The sequence below is a fragment of the Liolophura sinensis genome, chromosome 1 (genome assembly GCF_032854445.1).
Source record: "Liolophura sinensis isolate JHLJ2023 chromosome 1, CUHK_Ljap_v2, whole genome shotgun sequence".
Lineage (NCBI taxonomy): Eukaryota > Metazoa > Mollusca > Polyplacophora > Chitonida > Chitonidae > Liolophura > Liolophura sinensis.
Window position 1 is genome coordinate 87794481 of NC_088295.1, and position 9963 is coordinate 87804443.

Sequence of the window (9963 nt, forward strand, 5' to 3'; positions counted from 1 at the left end):
TTGGCTGAAAAGACTGAAGATGGGTATGGAAGATGACCAGAATAGACTTATGCGCAAAAAACAGCTGAAGACACAAACATGTCCCCATCTTTCGACCCACTGGTATATATACGTTTATAATACGGATAGTTGGCTTTAATCTCGGAAGAACATATAAATTGTAAGAGTCATTTGACCTCTTTGTAGATACATATTACCTTAGTTTTATTAGCAATATTGGTAATTTTAGGGCGGCCATGTTGCATTTATACAAATTAAGCTCTGCTGCTCTACTTAGATTTTGGTAGACCTTTATCCAGTCATTCTGGACAATGATCTGAGACATATGCCACCAACATCGTGGCTATGTTCTTTATATATGTACACGTATTCCATTATTGTTTCCCTTGTATTAGATAACATATAATTCGTCGATAATACAATCGTTTCTTTGGCTCACAACAGCCCACCTTAGTTAGCAGGGTTTTAAAACCCGATAACTTAGAATCTTTAATCATCAATGATTTTGAAGTCATCAATTATCACTCAGTATTCAGAAGTATGGAATGAGTACATTTCGTCCCGAACGACATAGAAACGTCTATACATTGTTATGTATGACTATTTAACGTTTTCATGTACTGTTAGTCTGCGGACCTTTGTGAAAGCATAACAGGCCCTGTTATATGTGTACAGCGCGGACCTGATCGAAAGCACCATGTTCAATGCTTTGTTTATTTCACTAGCTGTTTATTGGCTGTTAATTCTGTGTTTAAAAATAGTTGAATCCACCTGGCACGTATATAAGCCGTGTTTTCTGTGCAGAGGAGAGGTATTTTTGCTGCATCCACTGGGAGCCAGGAGAGTGTGCGACGCTCTCGTATCGAGTCCATTATATTGATATGAGCTGGTGATGCCAGTTTCGTTTGGGAGGACAGATTTTTATGCCGGCACCGTTTGTGTACCACAGCAGTACTGATGTCTGGTTTATGTGAATTTCTGCGGAAGTCACGTTTATTGGTGTTCGGATCTTTGTTATGATTATACAGTGTTGACTGTGTAATTTGTTTAACACGCTGACCTCACCTGATCGACAAGGTCGTCAAGGACTGTAAACTGAAGTTTTCAGTTTTGCAAAGGACGTTCGTTCTGCCACAAGGTGACATTACTCTACGTCTCTGAACGGCTCGTTTGTGAGCTTCTGCGGGAGCTGTGACTGATCTAAAGTGGATTATACCTCCATGCCTGTGTTTACCCTGTGTTGTGCTCTGCGGGTGTGACGTCATTCAAAGGCTTGACTGTTCCAGTTCTGTGTACTGTGTTCGCGTTCACTATCCTAGCGAAGTACCTGACTAGGACAATTTGTGACTTGTGTGTTTATCCCATGGTCTTTACGTTGGATCTCCTGGAATACGTTCCTTGGGATGCAAAGGTGAACTGGAAACTTTTAAAGACCGGTAATACTGATGTGTATGTTTTTTTATGTTGTTGTTGTTGAACTGTCTGTAAACTGTACGTCTCATTTTATATATAAAGCCATTGTTTACATTGTAATATTGAGTCACTGAGTCTGTTGCTGTTTTCAATACCGTAACAACATGTTCCAATATCCTTAGACCACATACGGTAATCCTTATGGAGTGGGTGAGTGCTTAGGCCTATGGTTTAACGTCGTATTTGACAATTTTATCAGTCATATGACGACCAGGGAGTCCTTAGAGTGCAAGTATCTACAACTTCCTCCTTCAAGATCTTAAAGGATTGACCCTGACCCTCTAACGCCCCCGGAGAGGACACTCTATCAACAAAGCCATCGGGGCCAGTAAATACTGTATGTATTAAACTCATCTATTATGCCTTTTTAAGCTATCCAAAGCTCACTTTCCACACTATTACTTTATCTAGTAAGAGGATAGAATATCCTCTAATTTTTCAAATGATACATAGCTTTTATCAGACATTTATATATATCGGACCACCAGTTTTTCTTGACACCTTTCATGAGGCAGTCCACATACATGTAATATAGATATTCTGTTCGAACGGCCCCTTTATATCCTTCCCATAGAACTGACGTCACTGCATGCGATTGAACTGAAGGGATCGTATCAAATGATGTGGATAGTTCTCCGAATTCAGAGCCTGCTGTCCTAAATTTGTTCTCAAACCCTTGCTACAGTCTGACTGAATAGAAAACTATAAAAACAGACAGCCCGCCTATTAATAAACTGAACATCGTATCTTATTGTATGGTTTGTCACAAGGGCAGCAATTTGTGAATATCGCCTGTGTATAATGTTATATTTCATTTCACACATTTGTGTATCATGGCTCAACATAAGGTATTATAAATGCTGTGGGGAAACTGTGCCCCATGCACCCGAAATACTCCTGCATGAATTATTGCTATACTGAAGAATTATGCAGCGTTAAAGAGACATGAATTGATAAAGAGTAAAACAAAAATATCTTTAGGCAGGTGCAACCTGCATATATGTAACAGTGTAAGGAAATCTGAGAATTGAGAATTCTGACACTTTGTAAGGCCACACTGATTTTGGTCGCGCTCATCTATATCTGAAACAACGTAACATACAGGACATTAATTGTAATGGGTAACCTTCAGTCTGGTCCATCATTGTACGGGTAAATCTGACCGACAAGGGTTTGATGGCAAAACCACCTTTCATGCGAACAACTGAAATCTTCTAATTAATTCACGCCATGAAATTGTCGAATTGAATACATACATCCGTTGTCAATTCATAAATGATACATTATGGATATTTATATTCAGTTAAAGATTGCAGTTATTAAAAACAATCGATGATACATGCTTACTCAGCAAAATGTTATAATACTATCTTGGATATGATAAAAGTAGTGAGTAAATTAAATGTATAATACTTCAAACTCAACGTCAGACACTTATCTGAAACGATAGGTATCGAAAGTTTTGGAATTTTTTCATAAAATATGTAAATTATATCATTTAGGTAACGTTAAACACGCTATGCCCCGGAGTTTTGTCAAAAAATTCACATTGAAAATTAAATGAATTTTTCTGTATTAACCAAGGATAACTCGAATTATTTCCTTTCGGTACATAACCAGGCTCCTACCTGTACTGTATATAGTGTTAAAATGAAAAAGTTATAATGCGACCAGTTTTGTAATATTTAGAACATTTTATCGACTATGAGCGCTAGCCCAGTCACTATACAGAATGACCCACCATGCACTGGAAAAGAATTTATTTCGGTTTCATTTCTCCCAGAAATGAAAAAGCACACATATTAAATGTGTACCAAAATTAAATTAGCGGAACAGTGTCTAATTTGCATAAATCTACTAAAGTAGAATTTGAGACTGAGAACTGAGAAATTTAATATCAACATTCTAATTAGCCAATATTTATGAATGCCTTAAGAATTCTGAATATGTGTTCCACAGAATATTGAGTGATATTTACCCACACATATAACCTGATATAACCTGATGGTCGATAAAGTGCGATATTTTCATGTACAAGACACGTTGTTTGTGTGTGAAAATCACCATTGTTATTGTCAGACAATATTATATCAAGAGTCTAAACTTGAATGACACACTATTTCTGAGCAAACTAAATTCCCCCCGGGGCCTCCGTGGCTCAGTCGGTTAAAGCGCTAGCGCATCGTAATGACCCAGGAGTCTCTCACCAATGCGGTCCCTGTGAGTTCAAGTCCAGCTCATGCTGGCTTCCTCTCCGGCCGTACGTGAGAAGGTCCGCCAGCAACCTGCGGATAGTCGTGGGTTTCCCCCGGGCTCTGCCCGGTTTCCACCCATCATAATGCTGGCCGCCGTCGCATAAGTGAAATATTCTTGAGTACGGCGTAAAACACCAATCAAAAAAAAAAAAAAAAAAAAAAAAAAGAATTGAAATGGTGAATGAATGAGGACTGATGACAGCCTGGTAATACGTGTGCCATATCGTGACGGGAACAAATTAGAACCGGGAAACAATTAAGCCTGACTTTTGACATAAGAGTGGAAACATCCGTAACCAAATGTAAGGACGGTTTTTAAATGCAAAATGAACAAAGAACATCTTAAACATAAAGTATCAAGTATCTATTCCTTATGTAATAGGCCAATGACTTTTCGAACATAATTACAGAATTGCCAGAAACGATGTCAGACAATAAAATATCGTGTCAACTAAAGAGAAGACTATACAGTACAGGTTATTTTTGATGCCATGTCACGCATAACATGTAACATACCCGGGAGTAACATCCAATCGACGATAAAATCGTTTGTTGAACGAAGTTGTCAAATACCACTCGATAAAACTATTTGGTCTGTTCGTTTCTTATACCCTATACACTAAAGACTTGGAGGTCCCAGTCACCTTACCAAAGGTGCCGATTGTTGTGAAAAGAGTCTTTGATTACAAATCAGTACAAACATGTCCCCATCTTTCGACTCACTAGTATATATACATTCATAATTCGGACAGTTAGTTTAATCTCGGAAAAACTTTATAGGAGTGATTTGACCTCTGATGTTTACGTAGATACATAGTACCAGTACCTTAATTTCTGAGAAAACCGATGTAGGGGTGTAGACACATAAAAAGACAAGCATACACAATCGTCGAAATCAGAGAAACATTAAAGGCCGATCACTAATTAGTGTAATCGAACAACACGATATACTCATTTTCTTTTATCACAAGATTCTAAATAAGATGTGCAAAGAAATGTCTGTTTGATTTGAAAGCAGTGGTTTATCTTTTAAATGGTAATTTCGGTATACCTTTCTACGGTTTCACATTCTTATCCATCAGTTTGTTCGCACAAAATAATTATAATTTAAAAATTACACTGTAATACAGCTGAAAATTCAAATATTAGGATGTTTTGCATTTATGCAAATTAGGCTCTTCTGCACTACTTAGATTTTGGTAGACTTTTAACAAGTCATTCTGGATATCTCTGAGAGATATGCCACCAAAATAAATTTTTTGCAATTTGTGGTGAGCTAAGTCAATTTTCTTTTTATATTGACTGGAGTAGTTGACAGACAATACAGATACTTTTTTTTAAAAAAATGCAGTGGAGAACACATGGCCTCCTCTAAAGACTGTTCACTTTTAGTTAAAGATAAACAAGTAATCAATATAAATCAAAAACAATATATCTTATCAGGAAGCCAGCAAATTCGTCTTACCCTGTAACACTTATCCGCAGACTTCGTTTGCCATTGTGGTCAAGCTGGTAGCATCTGTGCTTCCCAGTCTTCATTCAGTCGACGCATTTGAAACAAAAAACCTAGTTCTACTACTGTGCAACTCTCGACTCAACCTGCACTTAATTCTTGCTCAACTCAGACTATTTGCAATACAACAAATAAAACAAAAAAATAGTACCAAACAAACTCCCGAACCGGAACTAAATCCCTCTAAAGATAATAACGCCAAAAATAAGTCCGAAAATAAATCTCAAAATAATAATGATAAACCTAGTGAGCCACAGAGCGTCCCTCTATGGCCACAAGAATTGCTGTCCAAACTTTTAATAAGTTTGGATCGTTGGAGGACCTTGGTCCTTGAACATCGGATGCGGCCGTGATGGATACTTCGCCCGCACCAGGGAAATCTCTTCCGGCTGATGTATAAGGAAGAGTCGTCCTCGGTCCAAACACAACGATAAATCATCTATACGTCTCCTTCCGTAATGTCTTTATATGACAAAATTAAACAAGGGAATTGTAGACATCTTAAGGTAAATATTATTGAAATAGAACAGTTAGTTCACGCATTAAACCCTATTGCCTTCTGTCTTCAGGAAGATCACCTGAAGACACGTGACAAAGATACAATAACTTAAAAATTATTCTTTACACAGTACTTACTCAAATGAAGAAGAGCGAGAGGAGGCTCCTCTATCTTCTTAAATAACAATATTACTCACACTCTGTTGCCCTAAACACACAGTTTCAGGCTGTGGCCGTTGGTGTTTCATGTCTGAAACAATCACTTTATGTTCGGTGTATATTCCTCCGAACACTCAGCTCCGAGTTACATAATTTAAAAGAACAATTACCTAAACCGTTCATAATAATGGGAGATTTGAATTCCTATGACCCACTGTGGGGCAGTAATAACATAAATGATAGGGGCAAAATACTGGAACACTTTTTATGTAACGAGGGACTGTGTTATTTTAATGATGGTTTTAAACGTTGTTTACATCCGGGTAATGGCGCTTATTCTGCTATCGATCTCACTATCGCTGATCTATCACTTCTCCCCGGTTTATCTTGGAAAGTACGTGATGATCTTTGTGGTAGTCACCATTTTCTTTTTTGCTAGAGCATATCACTTCCAATTCTTTAGAATGTTTGTTATACGACAAATCCAAAATCCAAAAGTAAACCCTGGTATGAAAAGGACTGTCGCAGAGTCAATAAAGGTCGTAAAAAAACCGAGCGAAGATTTCATATATGTCTTACCGATAGTAACTTAAACCAGGTTCGTATTTTTAGAGCTACGTCGATTACTCAAGTCCAAGGTACGATCTTTTTGACGTCCCTATAATTTATATCGTCCCTTTAATACTGATAAACTAAATATGTTATTTTATTATTTATTTATTTATTTGGTTGGTGTTTTACGCCGTATTCAAGAATATTTCACTTATACGACGACGTCCAGCATTATGGTGGGTGGAAACCGGGCATAGCCCGGGGGAAACCCACGACCATCCGCAGGTTGCTGGCGGACCTTCCCACGTACGGCCGGGGAGGAAAACAGCATGAGCTGACTTGAACTCACAGCGACCGCATTGGTGAGAGACTCCTGGGTCATTACACTGTGCTAGTGCCCTAACCAACTCAGCCACGGAGGCCAAAAAAAACTGTTTTAAGAAAAGCACACGATACTGCATGTGGTCTTGATAACGTGTATTATAAATTCCCCCACCATTTACCGCACGAGCCGATTGAGACTCTCTTGGACTTGCTTAATAATATTTGGATATATACATATATATATATATATATATATATATATATATATATATATATATATATATATATATATATATATATTAGAACATATAAACATCCGATGAACCATAATACTGACCACCGTCGTTTATAAGTGAAATGTTTTTGAGTATGGCGTAAAACACAAATCAAATAAATCAATCAATCAAACACACCCGATGTTTTAAATTGTTATAAGTAGATTGTGCTTTCCGAGTTTTACCTAAGTTTTGACTATTTTTGTTCTCATTTTTGATGTTCCAGTTGAAATTCATTTACTGGCTCCTGTTTTGAACTCCCCACGATATGGCCGGAAAATTGCCTATGTGGCGTTCAACCATTATCAGTCATTCTTTCTTTTTATTGGCTAAATGGTCTAGACTTTTGGCTGAATCTGTGATCGCTGATACCAAAACCCGATTTTGCATCAGTTAAGTCTATTTCTTTTAAAGAGTCGCCTATATTCAGCTGTCCGTCTACCTGTTTTACTACCTTCATAAATAACTACCTACAGATAACATGAAGTATACGTAAACATGACGTATTACAAACACACACACATGTAACACTGCACAGAGACTATTTCTATATATGTGTACGTGTACAAATGTAGCCACCTCACCCACACATACTCTGTTAACACTGTTCCATCTGTAACCCGTGAATAACTCTTTCCAGCATGTGTATGAGCCTTGAGAATTTCTGACACAGCTTTAAACAACAAACATACAAGACATTCATTCTAAGTACTAACATACAATCTGAAAGCCGCCACAGTAGTTTCTGTCAAACCAATAATTATATGAGTAAATTAGACCTCTGCCCGAAACAAAACCATTAGGTCCTCTATCAAAAGTTCACTTATATGTAGGTAAATTTTTTTCTGTCAGCCATCAGTATATATCAAACCTGGCAACTTTTTGGCAACTACACAAATTTAAAATTCAAAATTTTCTAAAAAAATTGCACAATGATATTGTCAAATTGCATGGATGTATCCATAGTAGCCTCATAAATAAAACATTATCTCCGTTATAAGAACATTTACTTTCAGTTACAAACATCGGCAACACATCCAGATTCGGCAAAAATGTTATAATAAGTCTGAGATATCACAAAAAATACTGAGGAGATTAAACGTTTCATATTTCACATTCAAAGTCCGCCTCTTATATCTAAAAAGTTTGTTGTTGAAAATTGCAAATAAATCAATAAATATGGGTTGGAATTTTTTTACAGATTACGTAAATTTAACACACTTAACAGGCCATACCAGAGATCTGCGGCAAAAAAGCCATACAGGCTAATCTGATGAAATGGCTCTCTAGCCTCCCAGTATTGAGCGCCTTTGTTAGTCTTTGGTTTATGACCCGGCCCGGGTTTGATCCGAGATCTACTTACCTCGGGTGGATTAACACCGTTACTTAAAAACACTTTATTAGTGATATCTACCAATGTGATATGTCCATCTTCAAGGAAAATCTCGAAAACTTTCTCATAGTTAAAGTTCTGCAGCTTTGGGCCTTGGACGACAATCAGGAATTTGACTGAAGTTGTCTCAGGGGCCGATAGCTATTATGGTCGTAGCTTTCAGGACTCGCAGATTTAGGGGCAGTGCTGTGATTTATTTATTTATTTATTTATTTATTTGGTGTTTTACACCGTAGGCAAGAATATTTCACTTATAAGACGGCGGCCAGCAGTATGGTGGGGACGAAACCGTGCAGATCCCGGATTGAGTCTTTTTCCTACAAATTTTCCACACAATCCTCAAGTCCATCACCGCAGGTAGCAAGAAATGGTGCGGCTTTTTCGCGACTACTCAAGGAGCTGTGTGGTTTCTGATCATCAAAAGAATTAATGTTTGCCAAACAGTCTACTGGTCAAACTACGTCCTATTTTTGCTTCTGTAGTTTGGTTAAGGGGAGATGCTATTAGTCGAACGGTCCATACTGTTAACATGTATTGTTGGTGATTGGGAGCCTGACTGTGGTCACTGGTCCAAACGGTTGGCACGTATTGCTGGTGATTTGGAGCCTGGCTGTGGTCGCTGGTCCAAACGGTTGACATGCATTACTGGTGATTAGGAGTCTGACTGATGGTCCAGACGGTTGACATGTATTGCTTATGATGTCAACCTTAATGTCGCTGATTCAGAGGGTTGGGATGTATTGTTGGTGATTTGGAACCTGTCTCTATGGTCGCTGGAGAAGACGGTTAACATGTATTACTGGTGATTAGGAGTCTGACCTTGACGTCGCTTGTCCAGAAGGTTGACATGTATTGTTGGTTACTGGGAGCCTGACCTTGACGTCGCTGGTCCAGACGGTTGATATCACTTCCTGGTGATTAATAGCCTAACTGTGGTCGCTGGTCCAGACGGGTTGACATGTATTGCTCGTTACTGGGAGCCTGACTATCGTCTCTGGTCCAGACGGTTGACATGTTTTGCCGTTGATGGGGTGTTTGACCTTGATGTCGCTTGTCCAGACGGTTGGCATCTATTAATGGTGATTAGGAGTCTGACTATGGTCGCTGGTCCAGACAGTTGACATGTATTGCTGATGATAACAAATTTTATTGTGGTTCCTGGTCCAGACGGTCGACGTGTATTGCTGGTGATTAGGAGTCTGACCTTGATGCCGCTTGTCCGGACGGTTGACATCTATTAATGGTGATTAGGAGACTGACTTGTCCTTGGTCCATTCGGTTGGCATATATTGCTAGTGAATAGCAGTCTGACCTTAATGTCTATTGTCAAGACTGATGACATGTATTGCTGGTGAATAGGAGTCAGGCCTTGATGTCCCTGGTCAAGACGGTTGACATGTATTGCTGGTTATTAGGAGTATGGCTGTGGTCGCTGGTCAAGACGGTTGGTATGTATTGCTGGTGATTAGGAGCCTGACTGTGGTCGCTCGTGCAGACGGATGACATCTCTTGCCGGTGATT